Raw genomic sequence first — 22,437 nt, 5'->3', positions numbered from 1 at the left:
GAAAGAGGTGTTCTCAAATGAAGTGACAAGACCAAAAAACAAAAATACAGGCACAACAGACCAAAGCTTGCCTGAAGGGACTGATCTTAAAGATAAATACAAGGCACTCGAAAAGCTGATGCGCACTGAGATGGTTAAATGGTGGGAGGCGAAGTCCCTCAGCCGTTATCTAGAGGTAAATCGAATTCCCAGAGGGCTAAGAATAATGATCGCGCCCACGTATGACAGACCCAATCCGGTATTAATGGCGGAATGGGCACAATGCAATTTAGACTCTTCGAGAAAACTGGTAGAGTTGCTAGTTAAGCATGCAGAGAAGGACAGAGAGGAAATCCTTCCGAAAATAGATGCTCTGCGCAGCGAAATTCAAGCGATGAGTGACCCGCAAGCTTTCAAGGTGAAATTCGAGGAAGAAATGGAACATAAACTGAAAAAGGAGGAAGACAAAATAAAAAACCGCAAGTCATATAAATTCAGAAGGGACAAAGAGGACTATGAGAACGGAAGGATTTTTACATTCTCCAGGAAATATGACGCCATAAGAAAGAATAAAACCGGTAAACCAAGCACTGGAAAAACGCGCCAAAACCCGCAAAACCCGCAGCCCTCCAGCTCTGCACAAACTGAAAAAGAATCCCAATCAGAGAGGTCTTCGGCATCAAGCTCCAGTGTGTACACTGAAAGTGGGTCTGAATATGATGAGGAAGACATCACCAAACTAACCATGGGCGAGGAATTAGAGTACATCAGCAAAACAAGACGTGATACTCTTCGCTCAGCGGGTAAACAACAACCGGCAAAAAACGGACAAGGAGCAGGCGGGAGCGGAGGGCCGCCCAGAGGAAACGCAACAAAGCGAGGGGGACGGGGCAGAGGTGCTTGGAACAACAAGCAGGGGACAAAAACGTAACAACACAGGAATCACCTACAAATTCAAACACGATAATAAACCTGGCGAACATAGACTTGACAACGGCGGAGAAACAGTTGCTGTCGCTAGGACTATCATATTGCCCTGAGAGCAATTTTCATTACACCAAAACTAGGGCTGACGTGTTCCTATTCATAAGAAAACTAAAACTCCGAAAATTCCATAAAACCCAATCTACAAACAAATCAAAAAATAAGCCCTCACAAGATGATCCACAGACAGACTCTACAAATTTGATTGCACAAGATTATGAGCTGCTAACATCTGTCCAGGACATAATCAACACAAGGCATAACCCCCAAATCAACATGGAGTCACAAAATGTGGAAAGCTCACAGGATTTTCCAGTCCTCAGTTCCCAACAAACAAGGAGTCTGGCAAACAAAAAACCGGAAACACCGTTCAAAAGGAAATCTAAGTTTGTACCGGTTACAACTAAAGACTCCATTGATGTTTTCAACGAGACTGTGGTTGCACAAATTAAAAAACTACACACTAAAATCCAAATGACTAAGAGAAGAAGAACAAAACAACAAATTCAATATGATAATCTAATAGAGAAACTTAAGAAGGAAAACGAAGTGGTAATAAGAAATTCGGACAAGGGAGGAAACATCGTGTTATGGCCCCTTTCACAATATCTAACGGAAGCACACAAACAGCTCAGCGATGTCCAATGTTACCACCACAGCTCACCAATCAAGTATAAACAGATGCAAGATGAACTGAGCAGTAAACTACTGGCATGGAAAAGCTTAGGACTTTTAAACATGGAGGAGTTTAAATTCCTAAAAAAAGAGCATCCCCGTACGCCAGTGATTTACTTCATAGCCAAAATACACAAGAATAGGGAAACTCCCCCAGGAAGACCAATTATAGCGGCTTGTGACGGACCCCTGGAAAATTTATCACACTACATAGACTTCTTCTTACAAGAACATGTCCTAAAATTGGAGTCATATGTGAAGGACACGGGGGATTTCCTATCCAAAATAGCCAAGGTCAAATGGGAAAGGGGTTATCAGTTAATAACCCTGGATGTTTCCTCTTTGTATACGTGTATTCGCAACAGGGACGGGATAAAAGCGGTTCAATATTTCCTGTCCAAAAGGTCCATAGAGTTCACGATGCACAACAAAATGTTGATTGATATGCTCTTGTTTTGTTTAGAACATAACTTTTTTCTCTTCAACAAATCAATGTACCGTCAGGTCCAGGGTGTGGCCATGGGGGCCAGCTTCTCCCCCAGTTATGCCTGTTTGTTTATGGGCTGGTGGGAGGAGCTGGTCCTTAGGGAGCAATATCGGGATATCTGCAAGAACAACTTGGTACCCTACCTACGGTACATTGATGACCTGATCATTGTGTGGAACGGCAGCAAAGAAGAGGCACAGAATTTCGTAGATAGCATCAATGTCAATGACCTCAATTTATGCTTCACCTCTGACATAAGTGACTGTCAAGTTTCCTTTCTTGATGTTTTAATCAAAATTGATGAAGGCAAAATTAAGACTACTCTATACAGAAAGCAAACTGCAGGAAATACCCTGCTACACGCCAGTAGTGCACATCCCAGCCATCTCATCCACAGCATCCCCTACGGGGAGATGCTGCGGTTACGTAGAATTTGCAGTGATGAGGGGGAACTCAGGAGACACCAACAGGAGAGTAAGTGTAGGTTTTTAGACAGAGGGTACAGTGCCAAGACAATTGATGCGGCAATGGCCAAATCTAGATTAAAATCTAGAGAGGAACTCCTACACCATGCTGAAAGCCCCACAACAAACAACACAAGTAGCAGCACAATACCTGAAGAGGCACCCAGATTGATTATTGGCTACAATCGTCAGCATAGGGAGCTACGTAAAATCTTCCAACGTAACTGGCATCTTATAAAAGAGGATCCAGTAATAGGAGATTCCCTTCCTGAATACCCCTCAATCACCTACAGAAAAGCCACTTCGATGGGGGATGTGCTGGTGAGAAGCAGTCCAGAATATAGGGACAACACTGGTTTGTCTCTAGCACGAAAAGGCTTTTACAAGTGCTCCAGCTGCAAAGCTTGTTCATTTGGAGTGAACAAAACTTCCTATCTAACAGCCTTTAGCCCTAAGCCACAAAACATTAGGTATCACCTAACCTGTAAAAGCGAGTTTGTGGTTTATATACTAGAGTGCACCTGCAATTTAAAGTATGTAGGCAGCACCAAACTCCCCAGCCACAAGAGGATTTTACAACACATCAGGGCAATCACCAACAACGACCCCAATTATCCCGTGGCGAGACATTTCCATGAAGTCCATGGTGGAAATCTAAAAGATCTCAGATACAACATCATAGACGCAGTCCCCATGCAGAGAAGAGGAGGGGATAGGGAGGGCATGCTGCGAAGGCTGGAGACACATTACATCTTGTCTTTAGATACCAAGCAGCCTAAAGGTCTTAACATGACAGAAGATTTATATACATTCCTAGAATAAATCTTCCATTATTTCAGGAGGTTATGATCCACTGCTAGCACTTGATATCATGATGCCTATATAGCTTTCATCAATTGAGTACAGCACAATGAAAAATCAATGTTTTCCATTTTCTTTCAAGATATATACCTGACGAACCTGTTTTTGTATTGTACATATGGATTTTATATAGTAAGGGAGATACCTAAATTATTTATAAATATATATTTTTGATACTTTAGAAGGGTTTTTAACTATTTATGCAATTTTAATTACATCATGAGTGGATTGAACAACAGCATTAATTTATCAATTCTTGTACAGGTTGCTCAATTGTGGGAATCACTCAATTTGTTAGATATAGTTGGTTGCATATAAATCGGAGGGACCCTTTGATAAACAAATATATGTATATGATTCCTTTCAAAATATCCTCTTCCCTGTATTTATCCCTATGAAAAACATGGTACGTCTCTCTAATTGTTTTTTGGCAAGGTACACTGTAGGTTAATTCGATATAATTTTTTCACATAAGGGTATCGTTTTTTTGTCCATTGAAAAAAAGAGGTTTTTTGCTATCACATTTATACCAATGTGTTTTGTTTTAAATTTCTCTTTATTTAGATTCACGGTGATGCACAATTTATTTTAGTGAATGGATACTTAGAAAATGTGGCATTAATAACCCAGTGTATTTTACTGATATATCTTTTTTTAGAAGACTGAATTTTATGCCATTAACAAATGTATTTTACAATTATTTCATGTATTTTACGAGTCACACTACGAAAACGATGAAAGAAATTTGTAAATAGTATATTTTCTATGTCCATTCTTGCACTTGCACTTTAAAAGGAGGTGCATCCCACGACACTGTTGTCATGTGATCAAGGCAGGGATCTGCCGAAACGCGTTGTGGCTGATGTGGTTGCACTTTAACGATTAAATAAAAAAGAAGCACTTATTCGGGTCTACCTCGTCTTCTTGCTGGTGTGGCTGTTTGGTTTCGTGGAGGCCAAGACGAGCTCTTGCAACATATATTTATTTATATATATTTATATAGATAGATAGATAGATAGATAGATAGATAGATAGATAGATAGATAGATAGATAGATAGATAGAAAGATAGATAGATAGGTATAGATATACGCTTGCAAAATTCTGGCCCACCACCATCACACTATGGGACCTTCCAGATACGGACCACAAAATGCTCAAGTGCAAAGTTAATTCCAAGTGATTTAATGTATTCCATAGACCTCAGTGTTAATCAGGCAAATGCCCGCCATTTTGCGTTTCGATCGCTGGAACGCGATCTTGATCACATGACACGCCGCTGACAATTGACGAATATAAAGTGTAGATGCCCTATCGGTTTAAAAAACTCACGGGCATTGTTAATGAATATAGGCTACCAACTGTTTACAATACCTAGTTACATTGTAATCCAAATTTCATGTCTCATACGTATATAAATATAAACATAAACAAACAGAGAAACATTATAGATTTATAGAAATCATTGTCATTTCCGCATTTCATCAAATCAGATAGGAAATGTTGAGTAAAAGTTAAATGATTATAATTTAACTACAATGCCCATAATGCATAGGATGTAATGTGTGTATATATGGCAAAAGTGAAAAAGGACTTATTGTTCAAACTTTTACCGTGATCAAGAACGCTACGTTCGAAACGCGTAGGTCTGCACAGCCTGAATTAAATGCTGTTTAAAAGTGTTCCTGAGTGGAGTGCCATCATTTGTTGAACCTTGAGTTGATAAATAAATATATATACACATATGTTTATACACACACACATATAATGCTGTGGTACATTTATGGGGAGTTAGGTGTAGAAAATCTAGACTTACTTACCTGTGGATATTTTATTTTCAATATTTTGTCTCTGAAATTGTGTCCCATCAATATTCTGGTGTTGACATTCAGGGTGCACGCCCACCTCAATTGCGCTACTGCCCAGAGGTTAGGATGGAAGGTACTTAACTGTTGAGAGGCAGCTTTCGAAGAGGGAGAAGGTTGGACAGCAGGAATGTCATGCGATCTGGCGCATTCCTATTCCATGTTTGATGGGGAGTTATGGTTTGTTCTTTAAAGTGCTGTGCGGAGGAGTAGCAATATAGAATGATACATAATGTTAGCCTCTTGTCTTGCCATAAAGTTACCTGTCACTTCACTTGTGTGTTAATAGGAAGGTCTCGGAGAAGGGTTTAGTCAATGTGGGGTTGTAGAATAGATGCAAATGTGTCCTTTTTCTGCTCATCAAGCCACATGATGGGGGAAGCACAAGAATCTAGAAGGCCCAAGTCTTCTATGTACATCTAATGTGCGATAATCCATGAGTGAGTTTATGGCCTTGGCCAAGAACCAGCCAAATAAATAAATAAATATATATATATATATATATATATATATATATATATATATATATATATATATATATATATATATATATATATATATATATATATATATATATATATATATATATATATATATATATATATATATATATATATATATATATATATATATCAAACAAAGAGTTGCCCCACTGAAGCCATCTCACATGAGGAGGTGAGCACACTGATGCCCCAGGCGGCTGCACTTCCAACAGGACACTCGTGCTTCCTAAATAGCAGCCCTTAAAGCCAAACGCGTTTCGAGCGACTTGGCGCTCTTGTTCACTGGCAGGCTCCACACCCAATGATGCAGGAAACAGCAAACGAGTCTTAGGACATTGATTTATTAAAGAAACAAGCCCCGCCCCCATGGGCGTCGCCGTGGCTTTCTGGATGTTGTAGTCCATTAATATACAGCCATGCTTGTAGTCCCGTGAAAAACCACAGTGGGTGTTTGCATATTTCACTCATAGTAAAAGCCCATTTGAGTCAAAGTTCATGATAATCCTGAAATAGGTGAAGACGCTGTGTCAGCTTGCTAGGGTACAGACCAATATGTACCTGAGGCTCCGGTCCCCCTCATTCCACATCAGGTTCGCGTTTGCGGGCCTTGGGATCCGCCTTTCCTGGCGGCGGGACGGCTTCGCGGCCGGACCAGCCGCAATACATCAAACAAAGAGTTGCCCCACTGAAGCCATCTCACATGAGGAGGTGAGCACACTGATGCCCCAGGCGGCTGCACTTCCAACAGGACACTCGTGCTTCCTAAATAGCAGCCCTTAAAGCCAAACGCGTTTCGAGCGACTTGGCGCTCTTGTTCACTGGCAGGCTCCACACTCAATGATGCAGGAAACAGCAAACGAGTCTTAGGACATTGATTTATTAAAGAAACAAGCCCCGCCCCCATGGGCGTCGCCGTGGCTTTCTGGATGTTGTAGTCCATTAATATACAGCCATGCTTGTAGTCCCGTGAAAAACCACAGTGGGTGTTTGCATATTTCACTCATAGTAAAAGCCCATTTGAGTCAAAGTTCATGATAATCCTGAAATAGGTGAAGACGCTGTGTCAGCTTGCTAGGGTACAGACCAATATGTACCTGAGGCTCCGGTCCCCCTCATTCCACATCAGGTTCGCGTTTGCGGGCCTTGGGATCCGCCTTTCCTGGCGGCGGGACGGCTTCGCGGCCGGACCAGCCGCAATACATCAAACAAAGAGTTGCCCCACTGAAGCCATCTCACATGAGGAGGTGAGCACACTGATGCCCCAGGCGGCTGCACTTCCAACATATATATATATATATATATATATATATATATATATATATATATATATATATATATATATATATATATATATATATATATATATATATATATATATATATATATATATATATATATATATATATATATATATATATATATATATATATATATATATATATATATATATATATATATATATATATATATATATATATATATATATAGTGTAGGGGTAAAAATTACTATTCTAACTTCAGGGGGTGCAACAGTAGGGTAAGTGTTGGATAGTGTAAGGTTACTATGTGTTGTAATGCTATGCGTTGTAATGGTATGCGTTGTAATGACATGCGTTGTAGTGGTATGCGTTGTAGTGTCTTGCGTTGTAATGGTTGCGTTGTAATGGCATGTGTTGTAATGGATGCTGCTTTGTAAAAGTTTTGTTGTAATGGTAGTGCGTTGTAAAAGTTGTGTTGTAAAGGTTGTTTCCCGAGAGGAAAAACATGAAGAACAAAACAAAAGAAATAGAAGAACAAAAGAATGAGGTAGGATGGGGTGAGGGAGGAAAGAGATATTGAGGAGAAAGCAATGGGGAGGTTTAGTATAAAGTAAGAAAAAGAGGGCAGAAATGGAGAAGGAAGAAAGAAAAAGAAAAGGTGAGAAGAAAATAAGCTATGGTAAATGAGGAGATGGAAGAAACGGATGACAGGGGAAAGAGGAGCATGTCAGAGGGAGTAGGGAGAGGAAAAGGTGCGAGAAGAGCAAAGGAAGTACGGACAAGGGAGAAATGGGACAAGAACGAGCAAAAAGGTTTGTTGGAGAAAAAAGAGGGAGAGAAGTTAGGGTGACCACATGAAGTGCATGATCGAGAGAAGGGGGCATGGCTAACTGCCGAGCATGGCGGACGTGAGCTGAGAGAGCTCCGTGCCAAACCCGACACTTCGTTAAATTATCCTGGCAGAACGGGGTACTATTGAAGACTTAATACCTGCATTTGGCGGCGGAACACCTGGAGGCCAAGCGGACTGAGCACGGAGAGCCGGGACGCCATAATACGAGAGGGATCGGAATGGTACGGGAAACAACACTTACAACGCAACTTTTACAACGCACTACCTTTACAATGAAACTTTTACAACGCAACATCCATTACAACGCATACCATTACAACGCAACCATTACAACGCATGTCACTACAACGCATACCACTACACCACATGTCATTACAACGCAGTCATTACAACGCATACCATTACAACGCATACCTACACTATCCAACACTTACCCTACTGTTGCACCCCCTGGAGTTAGAATAGTAATTTTTACCCCTACACTATCCAATACTTACCCTACTGTTGCACCCCCTGGAGTTAGAATATGAATTTTTACCCTTACACTATCCAACACTTACCCTACTGCTGCACCCCCTGGAGTTAGAATAGTAATTTTTACCCCTACACTATCCAATACTTACCATACATGCAATGTAATGGTATGCGTTGTAATGGTATGCGTTGTAAATGTAGTACGCGTTGTAGTGGAATGCGTTGTAAAGGTAGTTTCAAAGAATTCGTTGTAATGGCATGCCTTGTAATGGAATGCATTGTAATTGATGTTGCGGTGTAAAAAATGCGTTGTAAAGGTATGCGTTGTAAAAGTATGCGTTGTAACGACATACATCCGAATGGTACTGCTGCATGGGACGCCCTGGGGGAAGGGTGACGAGAGCTCCTGAATGCGGCCGTGAGCGGGGCCTCACTGGACCAACAGGGAAAGTTCTTCCCCCCTACCTGATATCCGAGCGGGGGCCACGGCAAGCGGTGGCGGACACTCGCAGCCTTGCTCAGCGGTCCCTGGAACTGAGGGAGAGGTCCGGCGGCCTTGGAAGACCGAGGGGCTGCAAGATGGCATCCGGAGGATTGTGAAAGTGCTGGAGACGAGCGGCTGAGGTACTGCGAGGCTGCGGGTCCTGAGTCTGGCAGCTGTGGTGTGCAAACAAGATACTAACAGGGACATTGGCATCATGATAGGGGTGCAAGAGTAGGGTGGTGCATAGACTTAAATAAGCGCCATGCTGAAGGCTTTGCGCCCCTCCCCCCATGCAATGCGGGACCCTGGAAGTGTGGAGACCGCGAACAGTGAAGGCGTGCAGTCTGGGATATGCTGCTAGTGCTAGGGCGCACTAACTGAGAGGCCATCTGCTCGGACCCACGAGCAACTAGCGGATGGCGTGTGCATTGGAAGGCTAAAATAGACATGCAGTCGGTGCAAATAAACGGGGGGCTGAGGTGCTGCGATACTGTGGGGATTGCACCTGGAAGCTGCCCACTGGTAGAGGAGTTATTGATGGGACACTGGTATAATTGTAAGAGCACGGAGGTGGGGTGATGTGCAGGCTGCAAGGCGCGCTGTACTGCGTGACTTACGCCCTCCCCCTATGCAATATTGATGCCCTGGTATTGTGCTGACCACGAGTGGTGTATGAGTGCAGACTGGAGCTCTACTGCTGGACTTGGGGCATACGAATTGAGGGGCCACCTGCATGTACTTGCGAACGCCTAGCAAATGGTATGTGCACTAGCGCAACCTGGGAAGCACGCAGTTGAATGGTGACGTGGTCTACAAAGTGGAGAGACTGGGCTGCCTGGGCTCCTGACAACGCCCGACCAGCATACCTCAACAGACAACTCAGCCTCTACACCCCCACCCGTAGCCTCCGCTCAGCCAGCCTCGCCCTCGCCACGGTCCCACGCATCTGGAAAACGACCGCCGGTGGCAGATCCTTCTCCCACCTCGCCGCCAAGACCTGGAACACCCTCCCCACCAAACTTTGACAGACCCAAGACCTGCTGACGTTCAGAAGACTTCTCAAGACCTGGCTCTTCGAGCAGTAGCGGCTCCTCCTCCTCCAGGGCTCCCCCCAGCGCCTTGAGACCCTCACGGGTATGTAGTGCGCTTTACAAATCCCTTGATTGATTGATCAATTGATATGATATGGAATGGTTGGGTCCTGGAAATCTACTGTTGGGCGGATATGCCGCCTTGGAGCCGTAGCTGGTGGAGTCACACTTGAACACTCAACCTATTACACGCACGTGACATGGGCGGACTGCACGCAGCGCGCAACGCCGCAGGTTGTAGCTGGTTAATATCGGGGGACAGTGAGGAGGGACATCGACGATCCTAAAGAAGATAGTAACTACCACAAACACCCCCCCCCCAAACATGAGGCAAATTTTTTACGGAACAGAAACATACCAGTCCTCGCTCCACATCACTGTGGCAGGCTGCTGGTGTTCCCAGCTAAACTGGAGTTTGGGAAACACAGGTCCCACGAATACAGTACTCGCCCGGCACCATGGGGCACACTAGAGCATTGGGGAACACAAACGCAGTACTGTTGAGTGGCCAGACACAGGAATCAGATACGGATGTGATTCCCTCTACAGATGAGGCACAGCCTGTGGATAAATTGGACCTAATATTGAAGGACAAAATGGGACTTGCGCATAGCGCTGGAAACACAGTTGGGATCGCACTCCACAAGCTTTATTGGTACAGGTGGACCACAAGAAGCTTGCAGAAAAGGAGAAATCCAACAAACGTGCAATTGATGACTTGATACCTCAACAAACTGAGCAAACTACCCAAACTACTCAGCTGGAACAGGTGCAGCATCAGTTGCGGGGACTCCAGGACAAGGTGGATGATGCAGAAAGGAGGTCCAGCAAGAACAATGTGCGATTTCTGGGAATACCGGAGAAAAGTGAAGGGCGCAACCCCACGCAGTTTGTAGAGACCTGGCTGAAGGAACATGTGGCGAAGGAGGGTCTGACGGCTCTATACAGTGTGGAGAGAGCACATAGAGTGCCGCCTAGGCCTCCCTTGCTGGGAGCACCCCGCAGCCCCTGATTGCTCATCTCTCCTAAATTACACGGATCGAGACACAATACTGAGAGCGGCACAAGAGAATGCTCCTATCCGATTTAAGAATAATACGATATCCAGACTTTCCGCTGGCGGTCCAGAAGGCCAGGGCCACGTTCCACGAAGTTAAAAAGAAACTGAGAGTGCATAATTTGAAGTATGCCTTACTCTTTCCGGCCAGATTGAAGGCAATTCATGGACAAAAGTCTATTTTTTTCGAAAACTCAGAGGAAGTGGCAGACTGGCTCAAGATCACTTTCATCCCCCTGCCTCACAGGCCTCCTTCCCACGGAGTGGCTATGTGCGTTCCTCACCACAACAGGAAGCTACATCAACCATGGAGGTTACCAAACGTCGGGGGGAAGACCCTGGGGCGGCTCCATCTGTGGAGCAGATCACGAGTAGCCAGAGAGATGCTCTATTGACCGCAGCGGCACTGGCGGAACATGATTTTTTTTTAAAGTAGTTTTCATTGCAGACTTATGTTACATAGACTTCTTCCATACATACATTGCATCTCTGACTCCCCAATACACCATTCTCTGTTCAGCTCCGTACACAGCCTTTCAGCCCACAACCCGGAGGTCGGGCGGCGCCAAGCAGTGAAGTGTTAGAAGCCTAAGTGTAATAACGGTCACAACCCTTTCGCTAGGAGTGTACATGTCCGCTTTTAATTTTCTTCCCTTGCCCCCCCTACATCTCTTTAACTGTCCCCAAACTCCCTTCCCTTCCCCGCAAATCCCACCACCTACGCATAAGAGCTCGTTTAGCCTACGTCAATGGGTGTAATCAGGAGCTAATGATTGTCTAGGTATGTGATGTGCCTGGCGTGTCCTCGGAGGCATCTCTGTCAGGGTCAGGAACGTGCCCATCCTCTTGCGACGTGCTATCTCTCAAGCTCTGCACTAGTGCTTCCCACGCAGCTGCCGCGTCCAATGCCTTATCGTCTGGTTCCCGGCGAGCCATTTGGTATCGGAGTGTGCTTTCGCAAGCAGCCCATTTCAGGAACTCATTGACCCACCGCTTCTGCGTGGGGCCAGTTCTCGCTTTCCAAAGTCTTGTGATTTCCCTTTTGGCCAAGAGGAGGCCCATATCAATAAATTTACTTGTGATCTTGTTTTTGGGAGTGTGTGGGAACCAATGTAAAACACCGACAGCCATGTCATATTGTAGGTTTCTTTCTATCACCTCGTTTAATGTAACGCCAATCGTCCGCCAGTACTCCCTCAAGTCAGGGCATGACCATAGCATATGGTCTAGTTCCACCCCTTCTGCGGTGCATCTGGGGCACGCCGCCTCGGCCGGCCCAAAATATTTCTTGATTTTACCAGGTGTTAAATAGGCTCTCTGGAGGATGTAAAAGTGGATTTGTTGGAAACGTGCATTTCTCGTGTTCTTCCGAGCACGCCGCACTATCTGCGCCCAAGTCGTCTCGGGGATCTCCTTATTCAGGTCGGATTCCCACTTGGCTTTAAGTGCCATTAAGGGCGGTAAATTCTCCCGGAGCATTCTAGAGTACAGGCATGTTACTGCCTTATAAGTCCCGGCCGCCATCATGGTGTACTGACAAGCCATGGTCGTTGCTGGTTCTAAGAGCCTCCCCTCCAGTGCGCTTGCATGGCCCCAATTACCACGCTCCTGCAGAACCTGATACGGAATAAGCACCCCATCTTCGTATAAATCGCCAATCACCTGCAGTCCCGCGCCCTCCCAAACCTGTAACTGCGACCAGTCCCCTCCGTGGGGGAGCCCCATTACCATTCCAAGAGGTATCTCAGGAGCATATGGATGTCGTACGCCCGCACGACGTTGGGAGCGGTTCCAGCAGAGCCTAAACGTTTGCTCCTCGAGGGTTAGATCCTTAAGGGTAAGCCTCTATTGCAAGGCTATATAAGCGAGGCGCCTCCATCCCTCTCGTGTTCCGGACCTCGGAACACCCTTACCACCTCCTGCGTGAAGAGCTGTAGCTGCGCCGCAAGGTAGTAAAGCTCGAAGTCCGGTACCGCTAAGCCTCCCTCGTCTTTCGGGCGAGTGAGCGTTGTTAATGCGACTCGACGTCTGCCCGAGCCCCACAGAAACGAGATCAGTTGTGAATTCAATCGACGAAAGATGGAGCTGGGTACCCACACAGGTAGCGTGCGGAAATAATAAAGAAGGCGCGGCAGGGCGATCATTTTCAGCAAAGAGATTCGGCTGGTCACCGAGAGAGGGAGGGTGGCCCAAAAGACCATACTTCCCTTCAGCGCCCGCATACATCGTCCCACATTGCCCTCCAGCATATCTGCCGCCGTGTGGTACACGTATACCCCTGAGTATTTCAAGCAGGTGGGCTCCCAGTTGAGTAAGGGACGATGGTCGGGTCGTATCACGCCCCGTCGCAAAGGGAACAGGCACGTCTTAGACCAGTTAACTTTCAAACCCGAAAACTTTCCAAACTGCAATAGCAGTCTCTCCGCACCCGCCAACGCGTCTTCCGCGTCTTCTAGGAAAAACAAAAGGTCGTCTGCGTACAAGGAGATAAACTGTTGCCCCCCTCTGCTGTCTATACCCTGATAGTACTTCCCCGCCCGGGCCTCAGCCGCGAGGGGTTCAATCGCCAAAGCGAATAACAGGGGGGACAGAGAGCATCCCTGCCATGTTCCACGTTCCACCGGATATTGGTGCGAGATGAGGGACCCCACTCGCACTCTTGCCACCGCTGCCGCGTACAGCACTCTCGTCCAGTGGATATAGCCTTCCCCAAGGCCAAATCGTCCCATGACTTTGTATAAGTATTCCCACTCCAAACTATCGAATGCTTTCTCAATATCTACCGATAGGACTAGGGGCGCCTGGGCTCTTGAATGTGTGTCATCTAACAGACGTGCGAGCCTCCTAATATTTATAGTCGTGTTGCGCGCAGGGATGAATCTGGATTGGTCTTTGTGGACTAAGCTAGGCATGTGCTGCAGCAGTCTGGCTGCCAGTATAGTGCTTAAGATTTTGTAGTCTGTGGTCAACATAGAGAGTGGCCTATAGGAAGCTGGTCTGCTGCTCTCCCTCCCCGGTTTCAGCAGAGGGATCACAAGCGCCTCACGCATGGATTGGGGCAAACAGCCGGCAATCCTGGCTTCGTTATAGACTGTTTGGAGGCGTGGTGCCAGCAGGTCCAGATATTTACTGTAAAATTCTATGGGCAGTCCATCTAAGCCGGGCGTTTTGTTACGAGCCATTTGTTTTACAGCCCCCCTGATCTCTTCTAGGTCTATATCCCTGTCCAGGTCGATCGCTTGTTCTTGATCCAATTGCGGCAGGTTTAAACCCTCAAGGAAAACGTCAATGTCACTCCCGCAACCCTCCAATGCGCTCTTATAGAGGGTCTCGTAATAGTCTTGGAAGCCGTTTAGTATCTCCGTTTGGGTATAAATTGTGTGTCCTCCTTCCCCCTCTGGAGCCAGAACCGGGGAACTTCGTTTAGCGGGGTTAGCCAACCACGCCAGCAGCGTCCCAGCTTTATCCCCCTCAGCGTGTGCCCTCAACGTCTAAGCTCTGTAATCAAAGCTATGGAGGCCTCCACTTCAATCGGTACCGCTGCCCTGGCTGAGCTAACCTCCTCCTGGAGCTCAGGGTGGCCAGGTCGCACCACCTCTGCGACTCGCAGTTTGTCCTCTGCCTTAGCCAGATCGTCTAGCAAAACCTTTCGTATCCCTGCGCATTTCCTGATACACTGCCCCCTGATAACCACCTTGAAGGCGTTCCATTCCATCGCTCTAGATGTTGTGGTGCCATCATTTTCGTCGAAGTATTGAGTTATCCCCTCCTCCAGTGCCGCTCAAAACAGTGAGTCATCCAATGCCTCAGGCCGCAGCTTCCAGGTCACAAGGCACGAGGTTTCAGTCGTCCAATTCAGCGTGGTCAACAGAGGGTTATGATCTGAGATTGTCCTGGCAAGGTATTCGGTTCGCGCAACAGTTGTCATCACGAGTGGGGAGCACAACATCGCATCAATCCTAACATGAAGGTTGTGCAGGCCAGAGAAGTATGAGTAGTCCCGTTCAGTTGGGTGCTGTGTACGCCAAGCATCCACCAACTCCCACCTCCCTTGCCAGTCAAGTCTACCCTTTGTGAGACTGTGTACTGGAGAGCCTCCCAGCGGCGGGTGGGATCTATCCAAGGTAACATCCGCCACCGAATTGAAGTCCCCTCCTATCCGAACAGGGCCTACCAAATAGTGCGCCAGTGCCCCAGATAGCCTCGACAAGAAGGACAGCTGTTCAGTGTTTGGTGCATGTATACTACATAGTACTATGTCTCTGCCTTTAAGTTTGCCCTCTACTGCAACATATCTGCCCTCAGGGTCTATTGTGTGTCTAGTCACCTGAAACGGGGTACCCGCCCTGATCCAAATCAGTGCGCCTCTAGCAAATGCGGAGTACGTAGTGTTAATTATTTGCCCTCTCCATCTACGCTGTAGCGCGATACCTTCCTGTTTTGTCAGATGTGTTTCTTGCAACAGTGCGATATGAACCCCCCTGCGGCCCAAATATGTGTGGACCTTATGTCTCCTCGCCATTGTGTGCAGTCCCCGCACGTTCCAGGTAAGACATCGCAATGTACCCATGTTAGCCATTGTCCCATAGTAGTTGATGTGGTGTAACACAGTTCCATGCCCTTGCGTAGATGGTGGTGCCCCCCCAGCTTGTCTCTAGATCCTCACATGATCCGCCCTCCTCCAAAACAATATCAAGCTGTTGCCAACAATGTATGACCCCAACAATTCCCTCTTCCCACCCCCCCAGAACAGGACCCAATATTAAACTATCAGTTCCCATCCAAACTCAGGCGTTCTGTCCAACCTCCCACCTATACCACAGTCGTCACTGTGGAAGCCTTAAGGGCTAACGGAGTGTGACTATAACCGGGAGGTAGCTACGCCAGCCCCCAACCCCCGCAATCCCCCCAAAAATAGCAGCGGCGAAACAACCCGATGCTCAACATACAACTGCATTACATATGTTAAATTCCCCCAGTTACCAGTAGTGTCCGCCTCCTTCTGCTTCCGCGCTAGAGGCTCAAGATGTCTTCTGCCGTCTGCGGCGTTACCAACGGGCCTTTGGTGCTGTTTGCTTCCGACTGGTCCGTCTCCAAGCCCGAGTTGGGGTCCTACGATTCCGTGCCCTGTTTTGAAGGGGAAGCATCGGATCTCGAAAGTGCCACCACCGCCTGCAGCGCTGCTCTTCTCTCCCCCTCCGTTCGGGATACTGTAGGTTTCCGGGAACCTTGTCGCCTTTTGCGGAGTCTCTGTGATTTCCGCACCTGCGTTGTCTGGCGTTCTTCCTCCTCTCGACATTTGGCACCGTCCGTACCCGCCTTGTATGTTTCCCACCACTCCCAGGCATCTGCTGACGTGAGGAAAAAGAGCGTCTTGTCGTCCAGCACCACTCGTAGCCTAGCCGGGAAGAGCAAAGAGTACGTTATGCCCTCAGCTCTGAGTTCCCGTTCGAAAGATAAGAAGGAGGCTCGAATCCGCTGCGTCTCAAAGGTGTAATCAGGGAACAATGCCACCTTAATATTCTCAACCTGGAATGGCCCCGCATCCCGAGCTCGCTGGAGCAGCAGGTCTCTGTCCTTATAGTGCAGTAGTTTGGCTATGACCGGTCTGGGCGGTTGGCCCGGTCTGGGTGGTCTAGCCGGGATGCGGTGGGCGCGCTCCAGCGTGAAAAATGGAGAGAGGCCTTCTGGCGCCACCATTGTTCTAAGCCAATTGTCCAGGTAGCCGACCATATCCTCCCCTTCTGTTTTTCGGGGAGGCCCGCTATGCGGACGTTACTGCGCCGGCTTCTGTTTTCGGCGTCCTCAGCCCTCCTTTCCAGTGATTGCATTCGGCCTAGGGCATCCTCTAGTTTCGCCTCCATAGATTTGTGGGCAGGGGCCAGCTCCTGCAGGGTGTCTTCCGTGTTCTTGACCCTATCTTTAAGTTTGTCATGGTCCGCGCGTAGGAGGCCCAGACCCGATGCTACTTTCGCGATATCTTGCTGTAAAGTGTCTCTTGTCGCTGCAATAGCCTCCAGTATGCGGTCCTGGAGTTGCTGCAGGTCTGAAGGCCCCGTGGTGGATCCCTCCGGCATTTCTGGGGTTGTAGCCCCCTCCCTTTTCCCCTTGTTCTTCACCATGGTGTGAGAACGCCTGTCTAGCCGATACGCTCCGCAGTGCTAGGGGTACGTCAGTGGTTTCCGTCTGTGTGGGGGTTCGCAGCAGTAGCTCCCGTTGGTCCGATGGCTCCCCAAACGTGCACTCCAGAGCCGCTTCGGTACCAGTGGAATCCAGGCACGTGGGATCGTCCTGTACGAGTGCTCTCTTCCACTGCCAGTATGTAGGCTTCCCTCGCTCTTGCCCAGGGTCTCTTCGGCCGGGTATAACCGGGTTCTCCCTGGCGCTTCACAGCGGGTAGGATCAAAGATCGGACAGGTTTTGTGCACCCTGTGTACCCTTGGGGTTGGTTCCTCACAGTGTTAATGATCTGGACAGATCTGAGCACTCTTCATCCTAGATGCGCTCTTCTGATGCTCCCGGCCAGGCGCTTCTAGGTTCATGGACCAGGGCTGTCCGCCTGACCTAAGCTTGTTAACTCTCGCCACCGCTGCCCCCCGGGCCCCGGCGTCGCCGATCGCCGTCCCGCTTCACACCGTTGCGCTGTTGTAACTGCAGGGGCCTCTCTCCGGCCCACCTCAGCTCCCAGGGATCGTTGCTCTGCGCAGGGCCCCATTCCACAGAGTCTGGGAGCTCCCGGAGCTCTGGCCGGTAATATTTAGTGACTGCAGGATCGTACGCTGAGCTGGGGCTCTTCCCTCTGTGGGGCAACACCTTTTGCTCGCCCTTGTTGTTGCGCCAACCCACCTGCCTCGTTCACTGCTGCCTCCGTGTGCACACGCAGTCCTCAGGTTGGCCCAGGGCAGCCTTCAGTGCCTGGGTGTTTTCCAGGGATCTGGCCTCCGCTGAGGTGCACCGCCTCTCCGCTAGATGCCAGTCGGCACTCACCCAGCCCCGCTCCGGGTCTTAGCTCATGCCGCCATTTTGCGCCAGGAGCTCCCAAACGTGGGGGCAGGTCGATGTTGCGCCGAGCGCCCCCCAAAATCCACAAGGACTCTGGTTAAATTGGGTGTCTCTTATGGGCTCCCCTACTCCAGTGCTCACCAGTCTCGGCCTCGGCCGTCCAGTCAGGCTGTGGGTGTCCTCTTCCAGCGATTCCACCCCCTAGTTCCGCAATTATGCCGCCTGCCAGGGTCACCTTCGCTGTGCGGTCTCGTGAGCAAGTGTCTCCAGGGCCCCCTCAGGTCTCCTATGCTTTCGAGCGCCCGGTCGTTACCGTCGCCAATTCTCGTGCTGCATTACTCTCGGCGTGCTACGCCATTCAGCCGCCACCTCTAGTGATCCAGCCACAGCATGGATCCGTCAGCTATCGCCCCCAGGCAACCATTCGGCTATCTCCGGTAGTGATGCTCAAGCCGGCAGTCAAGCGTTTCTCCTATCGGGCCCTCATGCACCAGCCGTACCACTCTCCGTAGGGGTAATAAGTTCGTCCCCTCTCACTGTGGCGCCGATCAGTCCAGTCAGTGTTCCACCAGTCTCACATATCTCTTCGATAGACAGTCTGGTCAATTCTCACCGGGTAGAGTCGGGTGGTGCCCCAGGTGCTTTTCCGCTTCGCAGGCGTTCAGTGTCTCCTTCAGGTACTGGCCTCAGCCGAGCCGTCTCATACCCAGGGCATAGTCCTCGCCGCCGTTTTGCGGAGCCTCCTTCAGTGCAGACCGGAGCAGGAGCAGGCCGATGCAGCGATACAGGGCTGTGTGTCCCGCTGCGCTTTCATCTGTGAGCGCCAAGTACTCCGCTGTGTCTCTCCAGATTGCGCCTCCCCGGGGGGCCACTCCTCTCCGCCAAGAACTTTCGTCAGTGAACGCCGGCCACGGGGATTGCCGCCATGTTAGGTCTCTCTCGTCCTCAGGGTTCAGCTTTCGCTCCACGCTTCTAATGCGCCTCCGGCTGCCTCCGGCTGCGTCCGCAGGGATGTCACTATGGTTCCCCCCCTCCTCCGGTGTGCAAATAAGCTTAGTCGCGGGCGTCACCGCTCCGTTTAGTCAGGATTAATAGGGGATCGGGCACAGAGCTCCGAGCTCACGCCGCCATTCCCTCCGGCGTCCAACCACGCCCCCTGGCGGAACATGATGCCTCGACCCGGGATGTGTCTGTCCACACCTCGGATGGGGCCAGGGCTCGCTCGGAATCTGAGTCCAGTTTAACATTATTCCGTTTAGTCACCGCACAAACGGCTGACAAATATTGAACTGCTGGGGAGGGCTCTACAGGAGTGGTATTGTATACTGTGCTGTCTAGTAGATTGATTGTATTGCTCCTAATGTAATAGGTTACCCTGTTCTCTATATCATTGCTTATGCGGGAGAGGGGTTTGTGCTGGAGCGATGCAGGTACGGTACATGACCAAGTTATATGACCAATACTACCATGGTGGTTGCCCCACCCCCCACTTGGTGACTGCACTATGGCACTGTTTCAGTAGAGTTCCGGTTGAACTACTAGTTATGGTTTGGTCACCTGCTGTTAATAGGGGGACCCGAATATTGGGGTGTTTTACTGTTCATGTAGGCTCAGCTTTAGCTAATATGATATTGTTCCAGCTCAGTAGTTACTGTGGTCCTAGGAGACCACCTTACATAAGGCCTGATGGCAAGCCCTGATAGTTATAAGTACAATTCCTGGGATGTAAGGGGACTTGGCTCAGTCCAGAAAAGACATAGACTGCTAGCCCAATTGAATAGACGGAAAGTGAATGTGGCATTCCTCCAGGAGACCCATCTAAATCATGATGAGGCAGTGAAGCTAAACAAGAAGTGGAGAGGGCAATTATTTTTCACATCATATTCGGCCTTTGCCCGGGGGGCCGCAATATGGCTTACAAATGGTACACCTTTTAAACTAATAGAACAGAAAATTGACAAGGATGGCAGATATGTTCTGATACATGGGTTACTTGATGGAGAACACATTGTACTGGGAAGTGTTTACACTCCGAACACAGAGCCAGACAAGTACTTAGAGGTTTTGAATGCACAATTGATAGGTTGGGAGGACTACCCATGGGTGATAGGGGTGATTTTAGCGCGGTGCTGGATATAGAACTAGACAGGTCACACCCGCCGTTGCGTAACACAGCCAGTAGAAAACTATTGGATGTACTAAGGAACTGGGCATATGCAGTGCCGGCCCTAGGCATGTGCAAACTGTACACCTGCACAGGGCCGCCAAACCCCAGGGGACGCCACGACGACCGACGGACGAGCCGAGGATCGGATGGGAACTTGGATCACTGGCGGCCCCCTGGCAGGATTTGGCGGCCTCCGGGCAATGGCAGCGAGGCTTGAGCATTGTTGTTGTTTAAATTGGTTTCACTTGCCCAGGCAGCCACCCAGCAGACAATTGGGTCCCAGGGCCGTCAATGTTTGAGACTCACTGAGAATCATTAAAGAACAAATAATTAACGTCGTCCTGTCGCCGGCCACCCGATCATCGATAGCCAGAGAACACCTGTCCGACTAGTCCGGCACTACTATCTCGACTCTTCCCCGAGTCCGACTCCGACCGTTCAAATAACGCCGGTGAGAGTCTGACTCTGTCTCTGAGACAAGACTGCTCTGTGCTCACAAATATATTTATAATGTAATAATCGCCTCATGCCTGCCTGTCTTTCTAGAGCTGCCTAGTAATGAATATGACGAGTGAGTGTTAATAACAACACATGTGTCTCAGATGCGCAGCGTAGTCTAGTAGTCAATACTGAATGGTTTGTCTCTACTGTCTGCATTGCCACATTATGCTGCGCCAGCCTGCAATTGCAAAGCTGTGTCAGCCAGGGCTGACACACACGATGGGGTGTGGGGGGGGGACGCTGAAACCCCGTGAGCCCAATGGGTGTTGCGCGCCTGAGCGCCACACCGTTATATCAAACAGCCTTTTGATCCGTTGCGACCCAGGACTGGAAGCCCAGGCTGTGAAGGCACTTCATTCAGAAAGGTGCCCCGACCCATCCCCCTCCCTCTGAGAAGGCCTGATAAACACATGAGGGTGTGTGCATTGACGGCCCGCACCCACCGGTAAGAGGACCATCTCACAGCCCACTCCTAAACTCCCCGGCCGTGGGCACACCAGCAGAGATGATTACAGTGCTCCTCGTCCCCTCCGTTCATTTTCAAATGTTCGGGAGGTGATCCAGGCTTAGAACACAGGTCTCCAGCTTACCTCTTCCCCTTTATGGCTATGCTCCACCCTCTCTTTCACCCGGGGCAGCGCCATTAAGATCCAAGCCACAAAATCGACTTATACATTTCGCTTTTTTGCCCTTTCCCTCTACGACTGGCAGCAAATTGACAAATGTAAAGGTCACTTTGTTCTGTCTTACGTGGTTGGTCGCCAACAGACTACATGGTAATATATCAAAACAGGGTTCAGGCAACTGCCTAAGAAATTCAGATGTACCCAGCCAGTCCAGAGGTAAAATTGCGAAAAAACAGTTGCTGGAGGGGTGTATGCAGATGAATAGCAGGTTTCACAATAAGCTACCATGGAGGGATTATGTGCCTGCTCCCCAGCACAGTGTATAACACGCAGGTGATAGATTTGAATGTTTTTGACCACCGTGTTGCTGCTGTTGTTGCAATAGGTCCTTCAGTTACCTGTTGGTCACAAAAATGAGGGTTTCTGCCATATAATGGTGAGATTAGTGAGTTATGTGCCAGCACCAGAGAGCAGCAAGTAAACTGCCAGGCATACGCTGGGAAACTCCATCTCAATATGCATGTTCACGACACGTGTGTGTATGTGTGAGGTGCCTGAATTGCTTTTGAGAAGAGAGTAAGACTGTTCCTTGTGTCACCCCAACTAATGGTTCTGTATTAAGATAGACATTAAAAAGGCCAAACTGCAGTTAGGCGTTACATCGGGTCGGGACTGGTGAAAAGGCATCCGAAAGGGTCTTCGTCGGTCGACAGCACAGCAGGACCGTGGTACGGGTATTCATAAAAACGGGCTAAATATGCTAATTATTCCAAACAGTTCGTTGGCGGCAGGAGCGTGCTGCGTGGCTGTGGGCCTAGTTTGATGGCGCCCTTCCGCCCTCTGCGCGCGCTGCTTCTCCCGGTACAGCCTGCTGATGGAAAGGACCCGGCTCAGACTGAGCACTATTTGTTGATTTAACTGACATAACTGTGAAAACAGCATTTGCAATGGAATAGGTCTGCGTATTTACGTGCGTTTGAGCTATTGGCATTGTAAATTACAGTGCCTTTCATTTATGTTTTGAAAAGCAAAACATAAAGAGAAGTCATTGTTCATTTACAATGCCAATAGCTCAAACTCGCATAAATGCGAGACCTATTGCATTGC

This window comes from Lissotriton vulgaris, chromosome 5 (genome assembly GCF_964263255.1).
Source record: "Lissotriton vulgaris chromosome 5, aLisVul1.2, whole genome shotgun sequence".
Lineage (NCBI taxonomy): Eukaryota > Metazoa > Chordata > Amphibia > Caudata > Salamandridae > Lissotriton > Lissotriton vulgaris.
Note: the sequence above shows the minus strand (reverse complement) of the source record.